The 15,575-nt window shown below is 45.6% G+C and overlaps 1 pseudogene; it reads right to left on the bottom strand.

Moving 5' to 3' along the window:
• LOC115160296 (seizure 6-like protein) overlaps positions 1-15,575 on the bottom strand; it is a 56,861-nt pseudogene that overhangs the window by 321 nt on the left and 40,965 nt on the right.

The following is a 15,575-nucleotide window of genomic DNA, read 5'->3' as shown; positions in this document are numbered from 1 at the left end:
AGGTGAAATCTTTTCATGGCGTAAATGGAAAACGTTGTTTGTGGGATCATGATGCAAATATCAAAGGGTAATGCAGGGGATTCAAACAAACCTCATGTCTGGTCACGCTCTGTGTTGCAGCAGAGTTACAACTATATTATTATTCACCAAGTCAGTGCCTGTCTCAGTAAATATGAAATGCAAACTTCATATGGTCTTATCAGGGATTCTAGAACCTTCGCTGTCACTCCAGTAATCACAGTCAGAAATAGAACACGGATATACAGATAGACCAACCTACTCAGAGATAAAGGGAGAGAGAGGGAATGTGGAGGGGACAGAGTGAGAAAAGGACGACGGTTGAAAGGCACAAACAAGCAAGAAAAGGAAAATAAATTACACAATCTGTTAACATAAAAAGAGATCGCGAGAGAATGTTTTCTGTACCTTAACGGACGGAAGAGGAAGCTGAACTGTGGTGAACTAGTTTGAGTGTGAAGCCTGGTGCAGAACAGAGTGAGTTAATGGGGACGGAAGGAAGACTTAAGTAGTTAGAAAAGAGAGGAGAGGTTGAAGCATTGTCAGGACTGATTTCTCTGACCCACTAGGCCTTATTCTGTTTTTATCTCCATGCTAGAGAGGACAGAAGTCACCCCACTGGACACAATGTCAATTCAACTTCAATTCCACATTGGTTCAACGTAATTTCATTGCAATGACGTGGAAACAATGTCGATTCAACTAGTGTGTGCCCAGTGGGACCATTGATGACTTTAATTTAATTTTAATGACAAATCTTCCCTGACACTAACCCTTAATTAAAGCTGCAATATGTCCCTACCAAATTCACATAGAAAAGCGAGTTATATATATATATCTTTTATTCTCATTTAAAGCATGTCTAAGAAGCGGTAGATCTGTTATTCTATGTGCACTATTTCTATGCTTCCCTGTTCTTGAGTTTTTGTGTCTTTTGCTTTCAGTTTTGGACTCCACCTTCAAACAGCTGAAAATACAATATTTTTGATTATCTAAAATATATTTCAGTTGTTTAGATGGTACAATGATTCTCTATATTATACTTGCTTGTTTGGTCACAAACTGAAATTAGGTGACCTATTAGAATTTGAGCAACCAGGAAATGACAGAGCGATTTATGCATAATGCACCTTTAGGAACAAATAACTCATACTTGCTCCAGTTCTGAGGGTATAGCATCTATTTTTGTATGCTTCTTGTGACTACTTTTGGTTGCACTGCTCAGTCACACCTGCCTTTACGCATACACACACAAACACTGAAAACATAGGGCTTTCTTTGAGTCTGACCCCCTCTCTACTCAGCTGTTTTGTTGGTTAATCACACACACAAACATACACCCTAAGAACGATAGCACCCACTTGTTTTAAAATCTTTGCTGCTAAGTAAATAACTGTTTTTGCAACAGTAACTTTCTATTTGCAAAAACAGGTAGTAACAAGTATTGAAACATGAAGTAGCAACTGTGTTTTTGAGGCTGTTGTGTATTGAGGTCAGGGGATGACAAAACTGATGGGTCTGAACGAAAGCGAACCAGTTTCAACAGAAACAGAAACTATGTCACCACTGGAATGTGTGTGAGACAGATATTGCACAATAGGTGAAAAATAAGTTGTTTTACCTACCAGGTAGTGCTCCCGGAAAAAGAACCCGTGAGGAAGTATTGAGCTACAACATGTGTGGGTCTGTATGGATGTACTGTTGAATTAGCCAGAATGGAGAGGCATGTTATTTTCTTCATGTTCCAAGTGTAAAACAGTTGTTCCATGTTATGCGTAGTGACATAGTGACTGTTGTGACTGTTTCTAGCTCTTGTAGGTGTGACACAGCCAGGGAGTCACCTGATCATCCCCAGCTCTCGAAGAAATAACAGATGACAAAGACAAGTGTTTTTGATTTTTTTTTTTTAGAAAGATTCTATTATACTTTTTATTTGACCATTTATTTCAGGAAATCAGCAACATGGTACATTTTATTTTTTTCTTTTCAAAATGAAAATGAACATGAATTAATCTGCATAAAACATCACATTTACATCAAAATAAATACATAATCTGGTGCCGGTCTCTTCTGGTGTTGTTATGGTTGGTTGGTTGAGCTTGCACATGGAAGGTCAGTTACTATGGTAAAACCAGTACTACAAACTGTTCTAAGACAAGGCCTTAGAAATGCAGGAAGATGGGGCCCAGACAGGAAGAGATAGTAACCTCACTTCCTGTGTCAGATTCTAGGGTGCCAATGTACCCCTATGTTTTACATCTCAATGGACCCCATTCATGTACCAATACTTTAGTTCCCTTTGGTTCTATCCCCTCCTCTCTGCCACTCCTATATCGCTCACCCATCATCCTCCTTCTGTCTCCCTCTCTCCCCACCTATTCCTTCCCCTCTCTCCCTCCTCCTGTCCCTCTATTTGATAGCTAATAGTAGACACATGAGTAAATAGTGTTTGTCTCTTTATCTCCCAACGCCTGCAGCCCTGTTCACAGTGGGTTTCTCAATATGCTGCTGCCATGCTCCACACTCTCATGCTCCTAGTTCGTTCTCTTGAGTACATTCTTGTGAGGACGAGAGTGTGGAGAATGTACATTTATATGCATTTAAGAAGCACTGCGCACTCCCATTCTACTGTATTAACTTTGACCAATACAGACAAAACATGAACTACATAAAGCAAGCCCAAGCTTGTAATTATCAGCTAGCTATATGTGAATTGTATTAATCTAGCTAGCCAGCTAGCTGTACAAAAAAACAACAACCTAAAACGAATATTGTTATGAAGGGTGGATGGCCAACGTTAGCTACGAATTCTTTGTGGATAACATTAGCTAGCTAAAGTTAGCTACCAATTCTTCATCAGTTAGCCTGCAGTCTATGCACACTACTACAGTGGATATTCTAGGCAGTTAAATATGCCAAAATGAACAAGATCAAGATAAAATATTGTAGTCAGGCAACATATGAGATGTGAGTGGGCAACTTTTCATTCCAAAGTCGGAGTTCATTTTCTCTCGCTTCAGCTCAAAACCAGCCGACATTGATTTCAAGAAATGTTGCGTTGTTTTTTATGTGGTTGCGTCATATTATGTCAACAATCCTGGGAATATTTCAGTTGAAGCTTGCATTTATGCACGCTTCGAAATGTTTACAAGCAAAGTACGCACCCCATTTCGCATACTTTGATTTGGACTCATACTCCAACCGTGCTAAGAGAATGGTAGTCAGAATATTGAGAAACTGCCAGTATCTCCTGTCCTCTCCTTTCCCCTCTCCTCCTATTTTCTCTCCCTCTCCTCTCCACTCCATTTCCTACTCATCTTTCCTCTCGCCGTTTCCTCTTTCTGTGATTGGAGGACAGGGTCATGGGGGGGAAGGGGCAGATCTATAGTCAGTCTGTATTTACATCACTTCCTTTTGGGTGGGGCTGAGGAGGAGAAGGGGTATGGAGTGGGTTTGTTTGGGTGGAAGCCTCTTCATTTTGGGATTCTAACAGTTGAGAAAGTCCTCATATTGATACCTCATATTCACGGGTGTCCTGAGAGAGGAAGAGAAAGAGATGTTATATTTGTATTTTATTTATTTAACTAGGCTAGTCAGTTAGAAAAAAAATCTTATTTACAATGACAGCCAACCCCGGCCAAACCCCAACGACGCTGGGCCAATTGTGAGCCGCCCCATGGGACTCCCAATCACGACCGGCTGTGATACAGCCTGGAATCGAACCAGGGTCTGTAGTGATGCCTCTAGCACTGACATGCTGTGCCACTCGGGAGCCCTGTATTAAAGACTCTCCTGTCTCATACAATGACTATGTGTTTGTGCGCGCATGTGTGTACTTCCTCACCCCTCCTGTCTCGTAGAGTGGGTTGTCAAACTCGCTCTCCACTGTGATCTGGCTGTAGGGGTGTGGGTGGATGAGTGGCAGCCGTAGGTTGGAGTTGTAGCGACACCTGATGGCCAAGAGAGGAACAGCAGGGTGTCAGTACCATAAAAAACAATCATGACACCACTGTTTCCATGAGAGAGAGAGCGAGAGAGCGAGAGAGCGAGAGAGAGCGAGAGAGAGAGAGAACTGAGCAGGATAAAGAATATTACTGTTCTCATGTGAGTCACTTGCCTCATTCATTTGGAGTCTATTTAATGAGGTGAAACGTTTGGAATGTTGAAGATAGAATTGTCACATGAAGAGCAGCTGACAAGATTCCCTTTTCTACACAATACATTTCCATCTGAATATTCTGTAACCTTGTGGCATATGCTATTCAACCATAACCAAGGTTGCACAGTCAGATGGGAAGGTAACCAGGGCAGTTTGTGTTTATTCAATTGTCATAGAGTTTCCATATGACCATTGATGGACAATATTGCTTTGAAATGTAATGAAATACAAAATATTCAGCTCCAGTGTATTCAAGTAAGTAGAGTTCAGGGACTCCCATTCACTGGGCAACAAATGGGATTATATTATATATTTTAAAAAATGAAAGCGGTATTTGCTACTTCAATTGATCCAATGATAATCTAAACAGGTCACTGTGTTGAACAGGTCCACTGGTGTGTAGAGTTGTGTTGAGGTGATAGGGAGTGTAGTCTTACCGTGTGACGTAGACATAGGCTCCTCCCAGCAGCACGGAGAGCAGAAGTACAAGGATGAAGATAGCCAATGCCATGTTGCCTCCATCCAGACCTGACCCGGCAGCTGCTTCCGCAACTGGAGGGGAGGGGGAGATGGAGAAAGGGAGGGGGGAGATGGAGAAAGGGAGGGGGGAGAATGGAGAAAGGGAGGGGGGAGATGGGAGAAAGGGAGGGGGGAGATGGAGAAAGGGAGGGGGGAGAATGGAGAAAGGGAGGGGGGAGATGGAGAAAGGGAGGGGGGAGATGGAGAAAGGGAGGGGGCGATGGAGAAAGGGAGGGGGAGATGGAGAAAGGGAGGGGGGAGATGGAGAAAGGGAGGGGGGAGATGGAGAAAGGGAGGGGGGAGATGGAGAAAGGGAGGGGGGAGATGGAGAAAGGGAAGGGAGGGAGATGGGAGAAAGGGAGGGGGAGATGGAGAAAGGGAGGGGGGAGATGGAGAAAGGGAGGGGGAGATGGAGAAAAGGAGGGGGAGATGGAGAAAGGGAGGGGGGAGAATGGAGAAAGGGGAGGGGGAGATGGAGAAAGGGAGGGGGGAGATGGAGAAAGGGAGGGGGGCGATGGAGAAAGGGAGGGGGGCGATGGAGAAAGGGAGGGGAGATGGAGAAAAGGGAGGGGGAGATGGAGAAAGGGAGGGGAGATGGAGAAAGGGAGGGGGGAGATGGAGAAAGGGAGGGGGGAGATGGAGAAAGGGAGGGGGGAGATGGAGAAAAGGGAGGGGGGAGATGGAGAAAGGGGAGGGGGGAGATGGAGAAAGGGAGGGGGAGATGGAGAAAAGGGGAGGGGGAGATGGGAGAAAGGGGGAGGCGGGCGCTGAGATGGAGAAAAGGGGAGGGGGAGATGGAGAAAAGGGAGGGGGAGATGGAGAAAGGGAGGGGGAGGAGAGGAGGGGAGAAAGGGAAAGGGAGGGGGAGATGGAGAAAGGGAGGGGGAGATGGGAGAAAGGGAGGGGGGAGATGGAGAAAGGGAGGGGGAGATGGAGAAGTGAAGGGGGAGATGGAGAAAGGGAGGGGGAGATGGAGAAAGGGAAGGGGGGGAGATGGAGAAAGGGAGGGGGGAGATGGAGAAAGGGAGGGGGGAGATGGAGAAAGGGAGGGGGGAGAGGGAGAAAGGGGGGGGGAGATGGGAGAAAGGGAGGGGGGGAGATGGAGAAAGGGAGGGGGGGAGATGGAGAAAGGGAGGGGGAGATGGAGAAAGGGGGAGGGGGAGATGGAGAAAGGGAGGGGGAGATGGAGAAAGGAGGGGAGGGAAAGGAGGGGGGGAGATGGAGAAAGGAGGGGGGGAGGGGGAGATGGAGAAAGGGAGGGGGAGATGGAGAAAGGGAGGGGGAGATGGAGAAAGGGAAGGGGGGAGATGGAGAAAGGGGAGGGGGAGATGGAGAAAGGGAGGGGGAGATGGAGAAAGGGAAGGGGGGGAGATGGAGAAAGGGAGAGGGGGAAGATGGAGAAAGGGAGGGGGAGATGGAGAAAGGGAGGGGGGAGATGGAGAAAGGGAGGGGGGAGATGGAGAAAGGGAGGGGGGAGATGGGAGAAAGGAGGGGGAGATGGAGAAAGGGAGGGGGAGATGGAGGAAAGGGAGGGGGGAGATGGAGAAGGAGGGGGAGGGGAGAAAGGAGGGGGAGATGGAGAAAGGGAAGGGGGAGATGGAGAAAGGGAGGGGGAGATGGAGAAAGGGAGGGGGAGATGGAGAAAGGGAGGGGGGAGATGGAGGAAAGGGAGGGGGGAGATGGAGAAAGGGGGGGGGAGATGGAGAAAGGGAGGGGGGGAGATGGAGAAAGGGAGGGGGAGATGGAGAAAGGGAGGGGGGAGATGGAGAAAGGGAGGGGGAGATGGAGAAAAGGAAGGAGAAGGTCGGTAAGGGGAGAGAGTGAAGCGAGAAAGGGAAGGTCGAAGAGAGAATTTCAGTTCAGTCCCAGTGAAAAGGTGATAATAATAGAGCAATACAAAGGCAGAAAATATAAAGCGAATCAGACAATTAACAAAGGGGTCGTTCACGATGGCATTGGGCATGGCATTTTGGAAAAATGTTACTTCATTTTTCTAGATTTGTATTTATTAAATGTATTTGGGTACATCTACCCATTCTAAAGGTAGCTTAATGGCTTGAAATGTGTTTTACCATTATGATTACACTGTGCCACCAGTAGGAGTAGTAACACCAATGATAGTAACATCAATGAGACGTTTAGGTCAATTTGTTTGTAAATGGAGGCCACAAATACTCAAATCTAATGCCATCAATCATTTAAAGATCCTGAACAGTCATTCTGAAAAGTACTTTTCTATCATGTCTAACTACCAGGAAGTTTGAAAAGTCAGGCTGAGTGGCCGGGGAGCTTACATTTATGAGCTCGCCTTGACTGACAGCTCTTTGAAACGCCTATATCCAGCAACTTGGATGCAGTGAGCAGTGTTGCTGTAAAATCATCTCAAGCAAATTCGGTGATATACAAAGCAAGACAAACAACATTGAAATTGCATTAATTATATGATTTATTTTATTTACAGCTCCTTTTGGCATGTCTTTTGTGATGTGGTTCACAGCAGCACTAACGGATGAGTTGACTTGATAGCTGTGTCTGAGTTTTGAACAACCCTTCCCCCCTTTTGTTCAATGCTGGCTGAAGACCTAGCTAGCCAGTAACTAGCTAATACCAGACACAGATCAAATCAAATCGTATTTGTCACATGTGCCGAATACAATGCTACTTACAAGCCCTTAAACAATGCAGTTAAGACAAACGTGTTAAGTATTGTGTAAATAAACTCAAGTTTACATTTTATTAAATAAAGATGAAAATAGAAAAAAACAAATAATTAAAGAGCAACAATATAATAACCGTAACGAGGCTATATACAAGGGTGTACCGGTACAGAGTCAACGTGCGAGGTCACAGGTTAGTCTAAGTAATTGAGGTAATAGGCAGAGCAATTGCCATAACAGGCGGTGATGCAACCAGTCAGGATACTCTCGATGGTGCAGCTGTATAATTTTTTAAGGATCTGAGGACACATGCCAAATATTTTCAGTCTCCTGAGGGGAATAGACATTGTCGTGCCCTCTTCACGATGGTCTTAGTGTGTTTGGACCATGATAGTTTGGACACCAAGGGACTTGAAGCTCTCAACCTGCTCCACTACAGCTCTGTCGATGAGAAAGGGGGCATGCTCGGCCCTCCTTTTGCTGTAGTACACGATCATCTCCTTTGTCTTGATCATGTTGAGGGAGAGGTCATTATCCTGGCATCACATTGCCAGGTCTCTGACCTCCTCCCTATATGATGTCTCATCGTTGTCGGTGATCAGACCTACTGTTGTGTCATCTGAAAACTTAATGATGGTTTTGGAGTCGTGCTTGGCCATGCAGTCATGAGTGAACAAGGAGTACAGGAGGGGACTGAACACGCACCCCTGAGGGGCCCCCGTGTTGAGGATCAGCGTGGCAGATGTGTTGTTACCTACCCTTACCACCTGGGGGCGGCCCGTCAAGAAGTCAAGGATCCAGTTGCAGAGGGAGGTGTTTAGTCCCAGGGTCCTTAGCTTAGTGATGAGCTTTGAGGGCACTATGGTGTTGAAAGCTGAGCTGTAGTCAAATGAAAATCAAATTGTATTTGTCACATGCGCTGAATACAACAGGTGTAGTAGACCTCACAGTGAAATGTTAACTTACAAGCCCTTACCAACGATGCAATTTTAAGAAAATACCTAAAAAATACAATTAAGAGGGGGGGTGCAAATAGTCCGGGTAGCCATTTGATTCGCTGTTCAGGAGTCTTATGGCGTGGGGGTAGAAGCTGTTTAGAAGCCTCTTGGACCTAGACTTGGCGCTCCGGTACCGCTTGCCGTGCGGTAGCAGAGAGAACAGTCTATGACTAGGGTGGCTGGAGTCTTTGATGATTTTTAGGGCCTTCCTGGTATACCTGGTATAGAGGTCCTGGATGGCAGGAAGCTTGGCCCCAGCGATGTACTGGGCCGTTCGTACTACCCTCTGTAGTGCCTTGCGGTCGGAGGCTGAGCAGTTGCCATACCAGGCAGTGATGCAACCCGTCAGGATGCTCTCGATGGTGCAGCTGTAAAATCTTTTGAGGATCGGAGGACCAATGCCAAATCTTTTCAGTCTCCTGAGGGGAAATAGGTTTTAGTCAATGAATAGCATTCTCACATAGGTGTTCCTTTTGTTCAGGTGGAAAGGGCAGTGTGAAGTGCAATAGAGATTGCGTCATCTGTGGATCTGTTGGGGCTGTATGCAAATTGTACTGGGTCTAGGGTTTCTGAGATAGTGGTGTTGATTTGAGCCATGGCCGGCCTTTCAAAGCACTTCATGGCTACAATGCTATGGGTCAGTAGTCATTTAGGCAGGTTACCTTGGTGTTCTTGGGCACAGGGACTATGGTGGTCTGCTTGAAACATGTTGGTCATACAGACTCGGACAGGTTGAAAATGTCAGTAAAAACATCTTCCAGTTGGTCAGTGCATGCTCGGAGTACAAGTCCTGGTAATCCGTCTGGCCCTGCGGCCTTGTGAATGTGGACCTGTTTAAAAGGTCTTACTCACATTGGCTACAGAGAGCTAGATCACACAGTCATCCGGAACAGCTGGTGCTCTCATGCATGTTTCAGTGTTGCTTGCCTCAAAGGATACATAGAAGTCATTTAGCTCGTCTGGTAGGCTCGTGTCGCTGGGCAGCACGTGACTGTACTTCCCTTTGTAGTCTGTAATTGTTCCCAAGCTCTGCCACACCCGACGAGCGTTGGAGCCGGTGTAGTAGGCATTGCGGGATTTCTTATAAGCGTCTGGGTTAGAGTCCCGCTCCTTGAAAGCGGCAGCTCTACCCTTTAGCTCAGTGTGGCTGTTGCCTGTAATCCATGGCTTCTGGTTGGGGTATGTACGTACGGTCACTGTGGAGACGATGTCATCGATGCACTTATTGATGAAGCCAGTTACTGATGTGGTGTACTCCTCAATGCCATCGGAAGAATCCGGAACATATTCCAGTCTGTGCTAGCAAAACAGTCCTGTAGCTTAGCATCTGCGTCATCTGACCACTTCCGTATTGAGCGCGTCACTGGTACTTCCTGCTTTAGTTTTTGCTTGTAAGCAAGAATCAGGAGGATAAGGTTATGGTCAGATTTGCCAAATGGGCAAGGGAGAGCTTTGTATGCGTCTCTGTGTGTGGAGTAAAGGTGGTCTAGAGCAGCTTGCCGATGCACGGAAAACCCAGCCAGCTGTATGTTATCCATGTCGTCGTTAAGCAATGACTCGGAAACATAAGATATTAGTTTTAACCTGTTAGGGCTAGGGGGCAGTATTTACAACGGCCGGATAAAAAAACGTACCCGATTTAATCTGGTTACTACTCCTGCCCAGTAACTAGAATATGCATATAATTATTGGCTTTGGATAGAAAACACCCTAAAGTTTCTAAAACTGTTTGAATGGTGTCTGTGAGTATAACAGAACTCATATGGCAGACAAAAACCTGAGAAGATTTCATGCAGGAAGTGGCCTGTCTGACAAGGTGTTGTTGTTCTTGCCTCTGTTATTGAAGACTGAGGATCTTAGCTGTAACGTGACACTTCCTACGGCTCCCATAGGCTCTCAGAGCCCGGGAAAAAGCTGAACGATATCGAGGCAGCCCCAGGCTGAAACACATTATCGCCTTTGACAAGTGGCCGATCAGAGGACAAAGGGCTTAGGCGCGTGCCCGAGTCGACCCCATGCTTTATTTTCTTTCGTCTGTTTACCTAATTGCAGATTCCCGGTCGGAATATTATCGCTTTTTTACGAGAAAAATGGCATAAAAATTGATTTTAAACAGCGGTTGACATGCTTCGAAGTACGGTAATGAAATATTTAGAAATCTTTTGTCACGAAATGCGCCGTGCGCATGACCCTTATTTACCATTCGGATAGTGTCTTGAACGCACGAACAAAATGCCGCTGTTGGAACATAACTATGGATTATTGGGACCAAACAACATTTGTTATTGAAGTAGAAGTCCTGGGAGTGCATTCTGACGAAGAACACCAAAGGTAATCAAACTTTTCTAATAGTAAATCGGAGTTTGGTGAAGGCTAAACTTGCTGGGTGTCTAAATAGCTAGCCCTGTGATGCCGGGCTATCTACTTAGGAATATTGCAAAATGTGCTTTCACCGAAAAGCTATTTTAAAATCGGACATATCGAGTGCATAGAGGAGTTCTGTATCTATAATTCTTAAAATAATTGTTATGCTTTTTGTGAACGTTTATCGTGAGTAATTTAGTAAATTGTTAGTAAATTTGCCGGAAGTTTGCGGGGGGTATGCTAGTTCTGACGTCACATGCTAATGTAAAAAGCTGTTTTTTGATATAAATATGAACTTGATTGAACAAAACATGCATGTATGTATTGTATAACATAATGTCCTAGGGTTGTCATCTGATGAAGATCATCAAAGGTTAGTGCTGCATTTAGCTGTCTTCTGGTTTTTGTGACAGTATATGCTAGCTTGAAAAATGGGTGTCTGAATTATTTCTGGCTGGGTACTCTGCTGACATAATCTAATGTTTTGCTTTCGTTGTAAAGCCTTTTTGAAATCGGACAGTGTGGTTAGATTAACGAGAGTCTTGTCTTTAAAATGCTGTAAAATAGTCATATGTTTGAGAAATTGAAGTAATAAGGTATTTGAATATCGCGCCACAGGATTCCACTGGCTGTTACGTAGGTGGGACGATTTGGTGCCACCTACCCTAGAGAGGTTAATGTTCCATTGGTAGGATAGGCTTGATCGGAGCTCATCCAGTTTATTATCAATGATTACACGTTGGCTAATAGGACTGATGGTAGAGGCGGGTTACCCACTCGCCGTCGGATTCTTACAAGGCCCCCCGACCTCCCCGACCTCCCCTATATCTCCGTCTCTTCTTCATGCGAATGACGGGGATTTGGGCCGTTAAAGAAAAACTCTTTGTCCAGTACGAGGTGAGTAATCCCTGTTCTGATATCCAGCAGCTCTTTTTGGTCAGAAGAGAAGGTGGTAGAAACATTACGTACAATAATAAGTTACAAATAACACAAAAAAACACACACAATAGCACAATTGGTTAAGAGCCCGTAAAACGGCAGCCATCTCCTCCGGTGCCAAGGGGAAACATATAATGATATTTGCCATAGATGAATAGGGTAAACTTTAAATTACATTTGCTGACACCATACAGTCAAATTGGTACCATTAGAGTAGCTATCTAGCTATATAAACCATGCCCCTCTGCAAACGGCTTCTCCAATGTTGGTTACAAGGTGGTGCTTATTTAAATTAAGTAAGAAAACATCATGGTACCATTCGTGTATTAGAATTAGAGTTAAAGTGATGTCACCTTGTCCCCTTAATACATCCAAGTGTTTGACATAGGGGAGGGGACAAGTAATTGTATGATCAATGTAGAAGCAACAGTCATTTTTCATACTTTAGTCAAACTTTTATCTGGTTTCCTTGAAATATCATCCAATTTCATAAAAAACATGATTTTGACTGTTCATGACCTTTAAAAATCATTGTAAAAAATAATCAAGAATGATCCAAGAGTACAGGTAATAAGGAAGAATAGTGCAGACTGGACAGTAGCTGATTAAAGACATGCTCCGAAACTTTGGCAACTACTAAGTATTTAACCCTTCCGCTTTGGGCTGGATGTGCCAATGTGAAGTTCATACATGCATAATCTATCAGCAGAATTAGTGTCTTACCTGCCACAAAATCCCTAGTTTGAAAGCATCTGTTTTTGTAATGTATGTACAAATAAAGATCTGCTTTAACAGATAGACAGACAGACAAAGACAGAAAAATATACAGAAAAACAGACAGACAGGCAGGCTCACAGAGTCAGAAAGACAGACAGACAGACTCACCTTCCAAAGCATGGTTGCCAAAGCAGTCATGGTTGGCTGTAAGACATCAGAAATTCTCAGACATTGACAGGTTAGGTAAGGTATATCATAGCACTGGTGGCAGGTAAACTATATAAATACAAAAGTATGTGGACACCCCTTCAAAATTAGTGGATTCGGACCATTTCACCCCACACCCGTTGCTGACGGTGTATAAAGTCTGGGTTGGGCGGATACCAGGAGAACACTACCTGCCCCAACTGTAAAGTTAGGTGAAGGAGGAATATGGTCTGGGGCTGTTTTTTATGGTTCTGGCCCCTTAGTTCCAGTGAAGGGAAATCTTAACCCAACAGCATACAATGATATTCTAGATGATTCTGTGCTTCCAACTTTGGGGAACTTGGGAAGGCCCTTTCCTGTTTCAGCATGACAAATGCCCCCGTGCACAAAGCGAGGTCCATACAGAAATGTTTGTTGAGATCAGTGTGGAAGAACTTGACTGGCCTGCACAGAGCCCTGACTTCAATCCAATTGAACACATTTGGGATGAACTGGAACGCCGACTGCGAGCCAGGCCTAATCGCCCAACATCAGTGGCCGACCTCACTGATGTTCTTGTGGCTGAATGGAAGCAAATCCCTGCAGCAAATGTTCCAACATCTAGTGGAAAGCCTTCCCAGAAGAGGTGGAGGCTGTTATAGCGGCAAAGGGGGGACCAACTCCATATTAATGCCCATGATTTTGGAATTAGATGTTTGACGAGCAGGTGTCCACATACTTTTGGTCATGTAGTGTATGTCTAGTGCTGCGTCCATTCATTCCTTATATAGTTACACTACTTCTGACCATAGCCCAGCAGTCTTAAACAACTACGAGGAGGACGAACTACCAACCTGGCTGCCTAGAGCTGCATGCAGAGGGACATACTGAAATATCATTACTAAAACAAGCACCAATGGCTACATCTGTGTCTATGTGGAAAGTCATGGTGAGGAATGTTCCCTTCCATGCAGGTCTGCAGGGGTGGTATGTGGGTGCATGGCAGCTGGGTCTCACCCCTGCACAGTGGGAGTGGTCCGCTCCAAAACGACGGATTTCCCAGGATGCACTTGATGGCGACCTCGCCGATGAGCTCATAACCTTGGTAACAGACGAAGGTGAGCGACTAGCCGGGCAGGTAGAGACGCTTGGACAGGACCTGTACCCGTTTCAGGAAAGACCAGGGTTCTCGCAGGAAACAGATTCCTCCGCTGGGAGAGAGAGGAAAGGAGGAGGAGGAGAGATGGAGTGAGAGAGAGGGAGGTAAACCATCATCTGCGCAACAATCATCAAGCGCTTGACCAGTTGAATCAGTGCTAGAAGTGAATAGCTCAACTAAGTGGAGCAGTGTGGGGTACTGGAGGAGAGGGTTGGAGAACACTGGTTCTAAGGAGGTGTGAGTCACACGCAAACAGACAGACTGACAGGGAGGGTGGGAAGGTAGGATGGTTGATTGACAGCTTCTCCTCCTGGTCTGACAGCCTCAAGCCGAGCTGCAATGACTCATGGGTAATCTCCGCCCCCTCTTCCAGGTGGCCAGGGCCTGATCTGCACACTGCATTAGCATATCAAACGCCTCACACGTGTGCGCACACACAGATTAATAGCCATGAGGAACGCAGAAAGGAGGGATGAAGCTGTAACACACACACACCACACACACACACACACACACACTTTAATAACCATGAACACAAAAAGGCTAGGAGCGGTGTTAGAATTACAACTAAAGAGCCAACCCCTGTGGAGTCGTCTCTGCCAGAGATCAAGCGCCCATCACAGATTAGCTCTGCAACATCAAACACTATTAAAATGAGCACCTGGTCTACAGAAGAGAGAACTGTTGAGGTTTATAATACACACTGAATGACAGGCGACATGCAGCCTCCTGTCCTGGGGAAACATTACTGTAGTACAAACTCTGTCCCATAATACCACACTGAATGACAGGCGACATGCAGCCTCCTGTCCTGGGGAAACATTACTGTAGTACAAACTCTGTCCCATAATACACACTGAATGACAGGCGACATGCAGCCTCCTGTCCTGGGGAAACGTTACTGTAGTACAAACTCTGTCCCATAATACACACTGAATGACGGGCGACATGCAGCCTCCTGTCCTGGGGAAACATTACTGTAGTACAAACTCTGTCCCATAATACACACTGAATGACAGGCGACATGCAGCCTCCTGTCCTGGGGAAACATTACTGTAGTTACAAACTCTGTCCCATAATACACACTGAATGACGGGCGACATGCAGCCTCCTGTCCTGGGGAAACATTTACTGTAGTACAAACTCTGTCCCATAATACACACTGAATGACAGGCGACATGCAGCCTCCTGTCCTGGGGAAACATTTACTGTAGTACAAACTCTGTCCCATAATACACACTGAATGACAGGCGACATGCAGCCTCCTGTCCTGGGGAAACATTACTGTAGTACAAACTCTGTCCCATAATACACACTGAATGACAGGCGACATGCAGCCTCCTGTCCTGGGGAAACATTACTGTAGTACAAACTCTGTCCCATAATACACACGGAATGACAGGCGACATGCAGCCTCCTGTCCTGGGGAAACATTACTGTAGTACAAAACTCTGTCCCATAATACACACTGAATGACGGGCGACATGCAGCCTCCTGTCCCTGGGGGAAACATTACTGTAGTACAAACTCTGTCCCATAATACACACTGAATGACAGGCGACATGCAGCCTCCTGTCCTGGGGAAACATTACTGTAGTACAAACTCTGTCCCATAATACACACTGAATGACAGGCGACATGCAGCCTCCTGTCCTGGGGAAACATTACTGTAGTACAAACTCTGTCCCATAATACACACTGAATGACAGGCGACATGCAGCCTCCTGTCCTGGGGAAACATTACTGTAGTACAAACTCTGTCCCATAATACACACTGAATGACGGGCGACATGCAGCCTCCTGTCCTGGGGAAACATTACTGTAGTACAAACTCTGTCCCAAATGGAACCCTATTCCTT

This window comes from Salmo trutta, chromosome 23 (genome assembly GCF_901001165.1).
Source record: "Salmo trutta chromosome 23, fSalTru1.1, whole genome shotgun sequence".
Taxonomy (NCBI): domain Eukaryota; kingdom Metazoa; phylum Chordata; class Actinopteri; order Salmoniformes; family Salmonidae; genus Salmo; species Salmo trutta.
Note: the sequence above shows the minus strand (reverse complement) of the source record. Positions and strands in the feature narration are given on the sequence as shown.